We start from the raw sequence: 14827 nt of genomic DNA on the forward strand, positions 1-14827 counted from the left end.
ATATTACCATCGGGCATCGTTATTATAATAATAATTATAGTTGGGGAGGGGAAGAGGAGATTTCGGGACTAGCTCGAGCGTGTCAGATTAAGCTTGTATAGGGTTCCGACATATTGTGTCTAGTCATCATGGTATAGAAATCAGATTTCTTACATGGTGGGTTAATTATTTTTTTTTTGAATATTGAAATGTCATCGGATTTGTCAGATTAAGATGTTAAGTATACCCCGAAGAAGCTTCCATATAAAGCACTAACGATTCAAAGGTTAGGTAAGCCTGTAGGGACATTTAAAATATAAAAATATAAAGCTTCATATTTTCCTAACTAAGCTTCGCAGATATTTTATTTTGCACTAAACTAAATGATTTAGTCCTTGTCGTCTAAAATATATTAATAACTGACCGAAATAAGCAATTTTCTGAATATATTTTCTTTTTCGAAACGTTAAAATGGCCGCAGTTTCTGAACCCACCGCTAAAATCAAAAAATTCTCTTATTATTTTTTTATCAGTTTTACCTAATGTAAAAAACCTACTAGGTCTCCATGACGCTTGAGTGACTACAAAAATAGCACCCTCCCCTCCCCTACCATTATGGTTAACTAGAAACCCATTAAGACATAGACGTCATTATGAAGTGTCATTAGTCATTACTCATTACCGTTGATTACCTATATTCTTTAATCTTTATTGACCTCCTGATATATAAACTAAGATGAAAAAATAATTCCACTGTTGACAGGCTTAAATCCTTTGAAGTTTAGAGCCTGTTGCTGACTGGATAAAAATTTATCGTAACTAAGTACATTATCATGTTTTCTCTCTCTGACTATTTATGAAATGGGATTCTGATATTTTATCACACATTACTAGTAAGTTAGTAACCAAGACTAGGCCAGTGGTATATGTTATGACTTATGGCTAAGGCTCACGTGACACGTCAACATAGCCATAATTATACTTTAGTTTTTTTTTTATGAAATAAGGGGGCAAACGAGCAAACGGGTCACCTGATGGAAAGCAACTTCCATCGCCCATGGACACTCGCAGCATTAGAAGAGCTGCAAGTGCGTTGCCGACCTTTTAAGAGGGAATAGGGTAATAGGGGAGGGTAGGGAAGGGAAGGGAAGGGAATGTTGAGGGTAGGGAAGGGAATAGGGTAGGGGTTAGGGGATTGGGCCTCCGGTAAACTCACTCACTCGGCGAAACACAGCGCAAGCGCTGTTTCACGCCGGTTTTCTGTGAGAACGTGGTATTTATCCGGTCGAACCGGCCCATTCGTGCCGAAGCATGGCTCTTCCACGTATTACCACGTAGTCACCAGTCACCACTCACCACCTCCGTTCGTTAAATACTACTCTTAAAATTATATGCGACAGGTCGTTCGTTAAATACTACTCTTAAAATTATATGCGACAGGTCACTGAATCCGGAATGACGCCCAGAAAAATGTGCCAAAAGCGTGCCAATATATTTTTTATAAACTAAGTATAAATATTTAAGAAATTAAAAAATATATATTCTGAAAGAGGAGGAAATTTCCAATAAAAAAACTCCTAACTCCCGGAACTCTATCTACATTATTTATAATAATATCTAGACACGCGGTAGTGTGTCAAGCCAAGTTCACGTATAATAACAACTGGCGAGCAGCACCGTGTGTAATATTACACGAGCCATTTGCAGCCACTTTTGACCCTAATTAAATACCTTATATTCCTAAAACCTTTTACTTTTATTTTATACTAGCTGTTGCCCGCAATTTCGTCCGCGTGAATGTATGTTATTAAAATCGAGATTTAGAAAATTGAACACCCATCTACGACTATTTTATTTGGATATCGTATGCGACATCAGATTTACACGCACTGTAGGTTGTCTAGCATTGTAGTTCTTTCGTCTTGGCAGAAAAAACTCTCCCAGAGAACATGATGAGAGGTTTATTCAAACATACTGCCTTCGGTCGTACATATTCTACCATTTCTACCTATGTGCTCGAAAGATGCTAGTAACTTAGATCCTTAAAGTTCGACTTTAAAATTTCCATGGCCGGTAATGAATTGAGATGCGCAGTGGTCAACAGTGCCGTAAATACCCTTTTTTGCGCCCTGTGCGAGCTTCTATAAGTGCACCCTTGTTTTTTAATCGATCTCCAAAAAAGAAGGAGGTTATAATATTATGTTCCGCTGTGATCTTTTTTAAGGTTCCGTACCCAAAGTGTAAAAACAGGACCCTATTGAGACTTCGATGTCTGTCCATCTGTCCGTCTGTCTCCAGGCTGTATCTCAAAAACCGCTATAGATAGACTTGTGACATTTTCGCAAATTGTGTATTTCTGTTGCCGCTATAACTGCAAATACTAAAAATAAAATAAAGTTAATATTTAAGGGGGACTGCCATACAACAAACCTTTTTTTTTTGCCTTTTTTGCTCGTAGTCAATAAAGGCACCACTCACTCACCAGGTAGGCACTTTAATAATTAAATAAAATAAAAATATTAGAGGTGCTCCCATACAAAAAGCATAATTTTGCCTACTTTCGCTCTATAGCAGTACGGAACCATTCGTGCGCGAGTCCGACTCGCACTTGGCCGATTATTTTTACTACATTGTGCATTGGGAAACGTCTCTAGGGCGCAGCGGGAACTTATCATGAGCAATTCCAAAAAATTAGAGTCTGCCTGGTCTGGCTATTCTTGCGCCCCCCAAAGTCTACGCCCTGTGCCTGGGCACCGTTAGCACCGCCCTATTTACGGCACTGGTGGTCAATATCCATCCAGGGTTTGGATAAACGTTAACGAATATTAGGAAAAGTTTTAAAGATCGACCTTTGCTAGAATTGGTGATCACTTTGGTAGTCGTTGTAAATTTCGAGGAGTTTCTTCAATTCCATTACTTATCAAGTCACCGTTTTTAGGGTTCCGTACCCAAAGGGTAAAAACGGGACCCTATTACTAAGACTTCGTTGTCTGTTCGGCTGTCTGTCTCCTAAAAAATCCTACCAAATAAAATGTATTACGCGCCAGCAAGAGTATTATGCCGCTACATTCATTCTTAATTCGTATCATAACAATTTTACGTCATGACTCATCTTTCTCGCTTGCACCTGTGCGTTGCTAATTAACCTTTCTCCGTAGTAAGCCCATTTTGATCGGCTTATTTCCGAATATATTCGCGCGTGCTAAAACGAGACAGAACCTGACGATCAGTTTACAGGAATGAAAATGAGTTTAATGTCAAATGTGTGCCTTACGCTCTGGAGTAAAGGTTGAATTTGTTACTTACCTATGTTCAATTTTGTGGTACTTGAAATATGTATTTTGATTTTTGAAACAACATTAAGTTTTTTTTTTTTATTAAAATCGCTATGAAATGTACCAAATAAATAAGGACATAACGTGATGTATGAATATATAGTTATGGTGTTGTGTGTATATTGTATCCATTTGTATTGTGTACAACCATGTGAGTTGTGACATTGGTGACCCTGACATGTTAGTGATGATGATGATGATGAATGTAATTTGCATAGTAGCATATGCTTTCAGTTTTTAAAACAACGCCTAAACCCCCAAACTTGTATCTATAAGAAATCCGGAGTTCTCTTAGTAGGTATCTTCGGAACCATAGTATACCTTGGTGCAAAACCCTGCGTTTTGGTAGCATGTGCTTAGGATGCTTCTCATAAAACCAAAATCACCATATGTTTCCATATAAATTTTGAGGAGTTCCCTCGATTACTCATGGATCCCATCATCAGATCACCACTTTTGTGAAAATGGGACCAAATTGGAGTGAAACCTAATATAACAAAATAAAAATTTTGAAAATCGGTTCACAAACGGCGGAGTAGTGGTCGAACATACAAAATAATCTCCTCGTTTTTTGGAAGTCGGTTAAAAATATGAAATATGTCCAAATAGTGTTTTATGATAATCTATGTTGGGTAGGCAAGTTCTAAAATTCGAAAGTATTCTTGGGGGCTGGGTTGAGTGGCGTCGTAAAGAAATGGCAAAGTCCCAAGGGCGTCACAGTACTAATAAGTTTGGGAAGCCCTGGTTTAGGTGATAATCATAAAAGTTTATTGTGCGGGAACCGTACATTTTCCGGGACAAAATTAGTATTCCTTGTCCTTTCCCGAGACTCAAAGTATCTCCATACCAAATTCCATCAAAATAGATTGAATAGTTTACGCGCAACTCATAAAAGTATATTGTGCAGTAACCGTAGATTTTTCCGGGACGAAATGTATCCTATGTTCTTTTTCGGGACTCAAAGTATCTTTATACCGAATTTCAGCAAAATGGGTCCAGCCGTTTACGCGTGATATCGTGGCCACGCGAAATATACCGTTCCGCGCGGCTTTGCCCGCGTAAATTAGATATTTTACAGACAAATTAGTCCACAAAAAATAGCCTATGATCCTTCACGTGGTCTTCATCTTATCTCTGCCAAATAACAGAAACATTGCTCCAGTAGTTCGTGAGATAAGCTCTTTCAAATAAATTCCCCCGTTTTTTCCACATTCTCCTACTAGTCTTAGGGCCTGTTTCACCACTTTCTGATATTAAGTGCCTAATAGGCTATTCACAACTTTTTTGACAGATTCTCCATACTTGATCTGTCAAGTTAATTGGTGGATGGCCTTATCAGGAAGTGGTGAAACAGGCCCTAAGCGTAAAAAAACATAGCCTTCCTCAATAAATGGGCTATCTAACACTGAAAGAATTTTTCAAATCGGACCAGTAGTTTCTGAGATAAGCGCGCTCAAGTTAGCCCTTTCAAATCATTTTCCCCGTTTTTTTCACATTTTACTCTATTTCTTCGCGCCTGATAGCCTTAGCGTGATAAAATATAGCCTATAGCCTTCCTCGATAAATGGGCTATCTAACACTGAAAGAATTTTTCAAATCGGACCAGTAGTTCCTGAGATTAGCGCGTTCAAACAAACAAACAAACTAACAAACTCTTCCGCTTTATAATATTATAGTATAGATATAAAATTCTCGTGTCACAGTTTTCGTTGCAATACTCCTCCGAAACGGCTTGACCGATTGTCATGAAATTTTGTGAGCATATTGAGTAGGTCTGAGAATCGGCCAACATCTATTTTTCATACCAAACTTTATTTACATGGCAAAACAACGTTTGCTGGGTCAGCTAGTAATTATATAAATTAAACTTAAACTACAACTTACAATTAACTGGTATTTAATAGTACCTGCAAAGGGCGTGCGCGGGTGAGGTCAGTGTGAAGCGGGAGGGTCGAATGCATTGTATCTACACTACTATTATAAAGAGGAAAGATTTGATTGTTTGTTTGTTTGTCTTGAATAGGCTCCGAAACTACTGGACCGATTTGAAAGATTCTTTTACCATTGGAATCCTACATTAATTCTGCTGAACATAGGCTAAATTTTATTTTGGAAAAATAGGGTTCCGTAAGATATTTGGGATTTTCGGACGCAAGGTGTAAAAAATCAACCAGAAATGTTACTTTTTTCGCGTACGCTGCCTAAACTATAAAAGATAGAACCATAAAATGTTCTAAGTAATTGTAGATCTTTTAAATATCTACAAAAAAGTCCGAGACACATTATACCTATCTATGTTAAGTGAGGCACAATAACCATTTTTTTTATTAAAAAATCTTGAAATGTTTTTGGACTACATTTAAATGCTTTATTTGACTTATGGCATTAATTCTTATCAAAATAAATTATTTCATTACTAAGTACAGTTAATGTAGATAATATTTGGTCTTTGAATGATTAAAATTGGACGTTTGGTTTTAATGTTATGGCGAAATTAAAATATTACGATTTCTGCTGCACGTTGCGAATGGGGATTGTCCATTTTTTTTTAATTTTGCTCATTACAAAAACATTTCGAGGAATAAGGTCAGTGATCGTTTTTCTGCATATAAACGAAAAAAATACCCATTAGTTACTTACATTTTTGAACAAATATGTTTAACCTTTGTTTGACCTTCAATGTCGTTAAAGTAGCAATAAATTCGACCAACATTACGTTTCGAACTTTTGGTAAGCTTCTTGTATCACCTTTCACATAATGAGAACTTGCATTTGGACGAACCAGCCATTATAAATAAGATTGAAAGGAAAAAAACATACCGCAGAAGTCAATTATTGGCCGCCGATGATGACGTCAGAGCGAAACTTTAAAAATTTATTGAGAAAAAACTAGCCAATTAATTTCAAAATTATTTAATTTATATTCTTAAAATACCCTATTTAAACGAAAAAAAATATAAAAAATACATGTGATTTTTTTTGGACAATGCCCATCGGACATGACTAAGTTAATGCAATGAGTCGATGGCGTCTTATATTTCAAATTTTGGGGATTTCTAAAACACTGTGCGTCGTCAAGGCGCGCCGCGCGGGTGTGCTCGCCCGGAGAGTCCACGTAAATATTAATTATTATTACCTCGATCATGGGAATCGCAGACACAATAGATTTATAATATACTAGACGTTCCGCGCGGCTTCGCCCATGTATATTAGAAATATATATTTCACAGACAATTAATTAATCCACCCGTTTTTCCACATTTTCCTCTACTTCTTCGCTCCCATTATTCTTAGCGTGACAATTTTTTTTTATTATAATCTATACATCTATACATATAAATAAAATTGGAGAGTATGTTTGTAATATTGAAAGAACCGTTTTTTACTACATGCATATGAATGTATATACGCTACATACACCAAAACAACATTTTTTACAATTTTTGTCTGTATGTCTGTCTGTTTGTTCCGGCTAATCTCCGAAATGGCTGGAGCGATTTTGACGGGACTTTTTTGGCAGATAGCTGATGTAGTAAGGAATAACTTAGGCTACTTTTTTTTAAAAAAAGGAGGATGATATATTTTACTATTTTTTGTATTTGTTCTCGGACAACTATGCCATTTGTGGACCGATTTTCAAAATTTTTTTGTTGTTGTATAAGGTGAAGCCCGATTTCGGTAACATGATCACAAAAATAGTGATCTGATGATGCGATCCATGAGAAATCGACGGGACTCCTCGAAATTCATATAGAAACATAACTAAAGTTTACGCGGACGAAGTCGCGGGCAACAGCTAGTAGGTATATAATATTATGTTACCGTTAGAATGCGGAATACGTTAATGTTCAAATTAACTAGGTAATCTGCAGATTTCCTGATACCATCCGGTAAAGTGTGAAATTTAAATCAAAAAAGCAAATTTTTGTACTTTACCTAGTTAGTTTGCATAGTTACGAATGGTACATCGTTGAATTGCGGAAGACAGTAAACTAAACACTTTTGTTACGCTCCTTCGCTGGGACGCCACCCCTCTGTTCCTATGTTCGACGATTTGGTCTGTTATATATAATCAGTGGAGTTTAACAACAACAACATTGAAGTTAATATTGAATATTTTATCGTTTGTTTATTTTTTTCTTATTATGGCGCTTCGGCTATATAACCATGGCCAGTGTCAAATAAGTGGCAGGAAAACTATTTCTTGTAACTATTTTTAGCATCGATTTTCTATTTGGTAAAGTCCAAAGTCTAGTCAAAGTAAAAGTCAATGCAGTCAAGGACTCAAATCGGTCGATTCAGTAAAATGGCTACGCTTTACTAAAACTTTCGATGGAGTTTAGGAGGGAACACAAAAGGCACGTTTCTGGAAGTTGTATCACTGGCCTGCACTTGTGCATGATAATCAAAAAAAAAAAACAAAAATCTTTATTAATTTCTCCCACAATACAAAAAACACATAATACAATCATTATGATGCTTAGTTAAAAATTATAGTAGGAGACTGGTGCCCTTACTAGGTTGCCCTGTGTTAAGGGGTCACCAGGCCCCCCCTCAGAGGGTATTAAATCGTGTCTAACATCATTTATATTTTAGAGGTAAGTCACTAGTTGTGAGAGCATATTCTAATGATATCTAATCATAAATTGTGTGTGTGTGTGCGTGTGTGTGTATGTGCGTGCGTGCGTGCGCGCGTGTGTGTGTGTGTGTGTGTGTGTGTGTGTGTGTGTGTGTGTGTGTGTGTGTTTATTTATTATTATTTTATTATTATTCAGTATATCTATTAAGTTAACTCCCTACACCCCAGCCCTACGACTAATGTCTTGGGATCAGTTGGAAAAAAAAAACTGCTGGGGTGCACTGGGGTATAATTAAATACGGCATTGTGACAAAGTGAAAGTTTGTCGTCTTTGATGTACAAGAAGTACCTATGCCAAATGCTACAACACCCTAGCCCTACGACAGAAGTCTTGGGATCAGTTATACTACTGCTAGGGTGCAAAGATAGCAGAAATTGCACTTACAATACCAATAGTCCTACTCTGTCCTTACCAAGAGATTCTCGGTCTCATCATAGTTTAACGATTTTAGCCACTTTACTAATATGTATTTAACTTTGTTGCAAGGTAAAGGATATATATTATATTTCTTATTTGCTATATTATATAGCTTTCTACCTATATAAGAGGAAAATCTTCGTGCAAAGTATGTGTTAGTTGATGGGACATTACAAATTCGATAATGCCTTCTTTCAGAAAGTACAGGATTATGCTGGTCATAGGGAGTATTCTTATGTGTACACATGATGGAGTAGAGCACAAAGAGTTGCCGAACTGTAAGGACATCACAGAGCTCATACAGTTCTTTAGTGGGAGTTAAAATTGGTTTGAAAAAGGAAATTTTTAGAATTAGCCTTTGCGCCCTTTCAACATTTATCATGAGACTTTTGGGTGCACCACCCCATGCGTTATTATAGATTGGCAGAGTTATTATAGATTGGCAGAGACTTGTATACACATATCTTAACAAATTATTATTGGCTACATAACGGAGGCGCTTAAATATGTAAGTAAGACGACGAATTTTGATAGCCAATTTATTTATGTGTTCAGCAAAATTCATTTTGTGATCTATAATCACACCCAGGTATCTTATATTTTCTGTCCTTTCGATTTGGCTACAGTCACACGGTGAATCAGATTGGGGAACACAATTATGGACTATAAGCTTAAAATAGTTATGCTCTTGCGGCAGCGAGGATTTTTTTATACCAAATGGAATGAATTTCGTTTTTGACGAATTAAGAGTTAATTGGTGATTTGCAAGCCATCTTCCAACCATGTCTAACCCAAATTGTGCCTTATTGTACACATCAGTCCATGTTTTACCATAAAAAGTCAATGCAGTATCATCGGCATAGCATGTAATCATACAGTTTGGTAATCTTAATTTACACAAGTTATTAATGTAGCAGAGAAACAAGGTAGGTCCCAGTACACTTCCTTGTGGGATTCCGCATGTTACTGGTAAGTCTGAGCTCATAGTGCTACCAATCTTAGTACACTGTGTACGGTTTGTGAGGTAGTCAGCTATAAGGGACAGTTGATTTCCTCGTAAACCAAGCCTCTCCAGGGTATTTAGAAGTTTAGCAAAAGGGACTGTATCAAATGCCTTCGCCAAATCTAGGAAGATTGTTAGACATTTTTCACCACTGTCCAATTTACCAGCAACAAATTCAACAAATAAATTAACAGCTTCCTCGGCTAATTTTTTGCGTCTGAAACCAAATTGGTTATTAGAGAGCAAGTTATTTTTCTCCAAGTAGGCTACCAATCTAGTGTTAATAATTTTTTCAAAAATCTTTGACAGTGGTGAAAGAATTGATATTGGGCGATAATTGCCAATACAGTCCCTTTTGCCATCATTGTGAATGGGGACAATCACAGACTTTTTAAAAACCCCAGGAAACACACCATCTTCCAAACATTGGTTAAACAGTCTAGTGAGAGGAGGAACAATAGTTTCGGTTATGCTTTTTAATGCCTTTATCGGGATGCCATCCCATCCTGGTCCTGAGTCCTCTTTGAGATTAAGTAAGAGTCTGTTAACTTCATCCTCTGACACACCGTGTATAACAAATGAATCAGAGGGTGGTACCGAGTCATCTAAAACAGTTGAAATAGGGAGTGGAATGTTATTAGGAATTTTGTTAGCTAGTTCAGAACCTATACTCGTAAAATATTGGTTCGCAAGATTAGCCGATGTTAGCTCATCGGAAGCAATGGTCAACAACTCAGATGGTGTTGCATGTTTTTTGTCCGAATTTGTCACAGATCTGATTGATTTCCACAGATTTTTTATATTTCGACAGTTGTCACTAATAAGATTTTGTTCGTACTTTCGTTTCTCCTTTTTTAATAAGTCATTACAAAAATTTCTATAATTTTTATATGTTTTGACGATTACATCATTATCTGGATTCATCCTTGCTTTTGAGTGCAGTTTATCTCTATTTCGCATACATCTTAAAATGCCTTTTGTTATCCAAGGTTTATTGATAGTTTTATTCTTAGATATTTTCTTGACATTTAGATTCTGATTTATTAGATCCTGTAAGGAGTTAACAAAGAATGTAGCGTAATTATTGGTATTATTTTGCAGCTTACACCCATTAAAATCAAAATTTATACAATCCGTTTTGAGTTTATCATAATTAATTTTATATACAAATTTATTTTCAGAAAAGTGTTTTTTATTTGCACCAACAGATGTAAGAATTGATTTATGATCTGTTAGATTAGTATCAATAATGAATGTAGACACATGAAGGTGAGATTTAACTAACACATTATCTAGGCAGCTAGAAATTGTTGTCAAATTAGTGTAAGCTGGGAAAAATCCAGAGAATGCCATTTGATCGAGATATTCACAATTTGTATCTGAGATATCTATATTATAATCACCTACTAGAAAAATATTGTGATAAGAGTTGAGAGATGCTATTAATACCTTTAGTGAGTTGATAAATTTAGATACATCCCTAAAACTAGGTGGACGATAAATAGCGATGATTGCTATTGAAGATTTAATCTTAATAAGTAAGCAGTTTGATTCAGTTATTTGTGGTTCTTCTACCATACAATCTAAGTTTTCTGTAACATAAACTGCCACTCCATCATTCTGATTGAAGTTGTTAGTTGTGCAGTATGATTTGTAACCTTCAAGTGCAGGCAGTTGCCTAACATAAGACATCCAACACTCCGATAATACAATAATATCGCACGATATCTCAAGTCGTGTTAAGAATACCTCAAGATTAGTAAAATTACGGTTGATGCTTCTAATATTTTGTTGAAGAATATTTAGGTCATTACGAGACTGACTTATAAATTCTGCACAAGACTCAGGTTCGCATAATATAACGGGTTTGCTAATATTTATGCTATCTAATGTTAAGTTTAACTCATTAAGATTATCGAATTTTAAAAGTTAATGGAAAATTTAAAGTAAATATTATGGGCGTCACAAGAATAATATCCTATTTTACTTTTTATAAAACTACTTAGATTGTATATAAATTTTGATAGTTTTATTTGACTCTTTTTTATAACGTGTCATTGATATAGATATTATGTCTTTGTGATTAATATAATAATATGTGTTTTGGATGAGTATATTGTAGTGTAGAGTAGTAATGAAATAATTGTAAATGTGTATATTTGTATTATGTTGTAAGCATGTACAATTAATGCTATATTTTGCAAGTACCTAGTGTATTATTGCAAGTGTAAACTAAGTAAACTTTAGTTAATCTTAATATAAGGCTAAGGCTAGTATTATAATAATTGTTAGTAAACAGTAATATCACACTATATAGTTTCACAAACAAAAGCTGATTATAGGGGCAAATAACAGTTAAACATAATATTGTATAGCTAATACTTGAATAGTTAGTGAATAAAAATGATGAAACATACAGTTTAAAGTACATAGTGTGCAGCCTAAATGTTTTACAGCGATAATAACAATTATTGCTATTTACAGGGTTAGCTGACAATACAAATAATTCAATTATTTTGACTGCTGCTGCTAAATAGTGTTGCGTAAATAGTCATAGTTTTGATTTTGTAGGTTCTGGAAGGTCATCTTCGGAATTGATTTTTATAGCCGGGGAGCCCTCTTTTTCTCTAAGATAAACGATTCCGTGCGCGGTCTAGCAAAAACGATACTTGTTCGCAGCTGCGTAATCCCTTGCGATACGAAATATTTTTTTCGTTTTATATGTAAGAGACTCTGATATATATATGCGTTGATTTGGACCCCTTAGTGATAGATCATTGGTAGACAATTTGTTATTAGCTTGTTGTCCATTGTAGGTTTTAAAAGCTGTCAGTAAGTTGTTCTTACTTGACGTGGTTAGGAAGTCCACGACAATGGGTTTGTTAGATTCTCCTTTCGAGTTAATTCTGTAAAGTGTTTTTATCTCTCTATCGTCGATGCTGATGTCTATTTTACTACAGATGTTTTGAAAAATTGTAAGCAGATCTTGGTTTGTTTCAGGGCTTGTTATTTTAGGAATGTTGCGGATTTCGACCTCCCCAGATTTTTGTTTTCGTTCCAGATATTCAATCTTAGTTTCGAGAGTGGCAACATATTTTTGTGTATCTTTTTGTCTATTTTTACATATCTCCAATTCATCTCGCATTTCATCATATTTTTGGCTGAGAAAGCTTAGAGATTGAACAATTTCGTCATTTTGTTCTTTAATTGTAGCAACGGTGTTTTGTAGGGACAGCATTTGGTCATTTTGTGCGTTCGTAAAATCATCGAACATCTGTTTTATGTCCTTCATAAATGACCGCATAGACACCTCTTCCTCTGAGACAAATTTTCGCTTGTTGTTATTGCGCACCGTTATCGTATCAAGTGCCGAGTCGGACCCTGCGTGTTGAATGTGTGACGAAGGGATGGCAAGCGAAGGGGCCGTGTTCACAGGAAGGATCGCCTTTGGAGAATTTCGTCTGCTTGACATCTTTAGGAAGTCGCTAATATCAATCGATAATAATTATTGAGGACTGACGTGATGAAATAGAATTAGCAAATCATACAAAAAGCTTGACGAATGATGTTGCGACTCGAGGATTTGAACCCAGACCTGTAAGGCGGTTGCACCGTTCTGCGTTGCGTTGTCCCAACAGTACCGTGACGTAAGATGAGTAATTTGTCGTAGTATTATTCAACGTTAGAACATGACGTCATGCCGGTATAACGAAATATTTTTATTTTATTGTTTACGTTTTGCGATCACACTCACTTCACTGTTTCACTAATGATTTTTACTTATTTTCGGTTTAGTTTGTAAGATTGTTTATTGCACATATCAAAGATCTTAGTCTTTAAATTGGTTTGGTAAAATAGTTTTATCGATTTACACTGTTTTTACGTAAAAATTATTTTTTTATACGGAGCACAACGAAACACGTCTGTTCGCCACGAAGTCCGGAGGGAGGGGATAATAAATATCTAATGGTTAATATTCTACCAATAAAACACATTAAAAACCCAGAACAATCTTAGGAAATTAATATAAAACACATTAATAAATAAATACTAAAATAAATACTCTTTCACAATCTAAATTCTAAGCTAAACTCTTCGTTTATGTCCTAATAATTTTGACTTAAGCATGTTAACCTTATGGCTACCACACACGCTACGGTCTACCGCAGAGGTCACCTGCAGGTATGCCTGCGCAGGTGCCATTCGAAAGAATTGATTCTCTATTTTGCGCCGGCCGAATGCGCAGAGCCAAGCAACTGCACAAGTCTATTCCCACACATATTCCGATTTACTTGCGCAGGCATACCTGAACAGGTAGACCTCTCCGGTAGACCGTTGCACGTGTATGGCTAACATTAGACTGTTTTTGTTTATTATTGGTTTTTTTCTAGTTGATTTGGTCTGTTACATTTTATCAGTGCAGTAATATTTTAGTTACTTAAATTTTAATATTTTATTCCTTTGTTAAGGTCCTAAAAATTAAATTCAATAATCCCTATACCTACAACTAAATAATATTATTTATTCAAACAAGAACCTGTTTTATGCAATTTACCGTATGCATGGTCAGTAGTCTTCAGATTACCTAGATATTCTGCAGATTATCTAGTAATGTAAGAATATAATCAATATTTTGCACTTTAACTGACTCACCCAGATAATCTGCAGAATACCGCGTTAATCTGCACTCTAACTGGCTTACGCAAATTAACGGTAACATATACATACATACATACATAGCCTGTGAGACACATATCTCTTACTTTTTGCTTTGCTGTAGTCAGGTAAAAATTATTCATCTATTGTGAGCAACTATGATAGTTACCTGTGAAAGGTAATCCCTGATGATTTATTTGTATATTTTTTACAAAATCTTATAACACAAGATAGCATTTTGCCCTTTGATTACATTTAGTATCTGAAAATAAAACTAAGTTTGTTTTAAAAATTTCTTTGCTAACCGTACACACTCGCATACGACCGTCGCTCGCGTACAGCGTGCCAGTGAAGACTGACTGCAACGGTGTGAATAATTAGCTCTATTGGAACGGCGGAACATTTGGTGCGTATGGCATGTCTACATCAGTTTAATTTATCGGCATGTTCTGCGCTTGCACAATTTTGTAGGCGCGTTATTTATTTCAAACTATTTCAAGTGAGTGAAAAATTTATTGCATATAAAAAAATTGTAGACTTTTTAAGTGAGTTTTTTTAAATACGTAAAATATTTATTAGATAAAAATGTCGTTGGCCCAAATATTCGATTTTTCTAAGGGAAGCCGACGGGAATCGGGTTATATCGCCGCTGATATATGATGTACATTACTGTAAAAATTACCAACGAAAACTGGTTCGAACGAGATCTAGCAAGTAGTTTTTTTATACGTCATAACTCATAAATGGTAAACCTTAAATTAACTTTCATTAAATCATTACTGAAATATAATAAATCT

This window comes from Aricia agestis, chromosome 6 (assembly GCF_905147365.1).
Source record: "Aricia agestis chromosome 6, ilAriAges1.1, whole genome shotgun sequence".
NCBI classification, from domain to species: domain Eukaryota; kingdom Metazoa; phylum Arthropoda; class Insecta; order Lepidoptera; family Lycaenidae; genus Aricia; species Aricia agestis.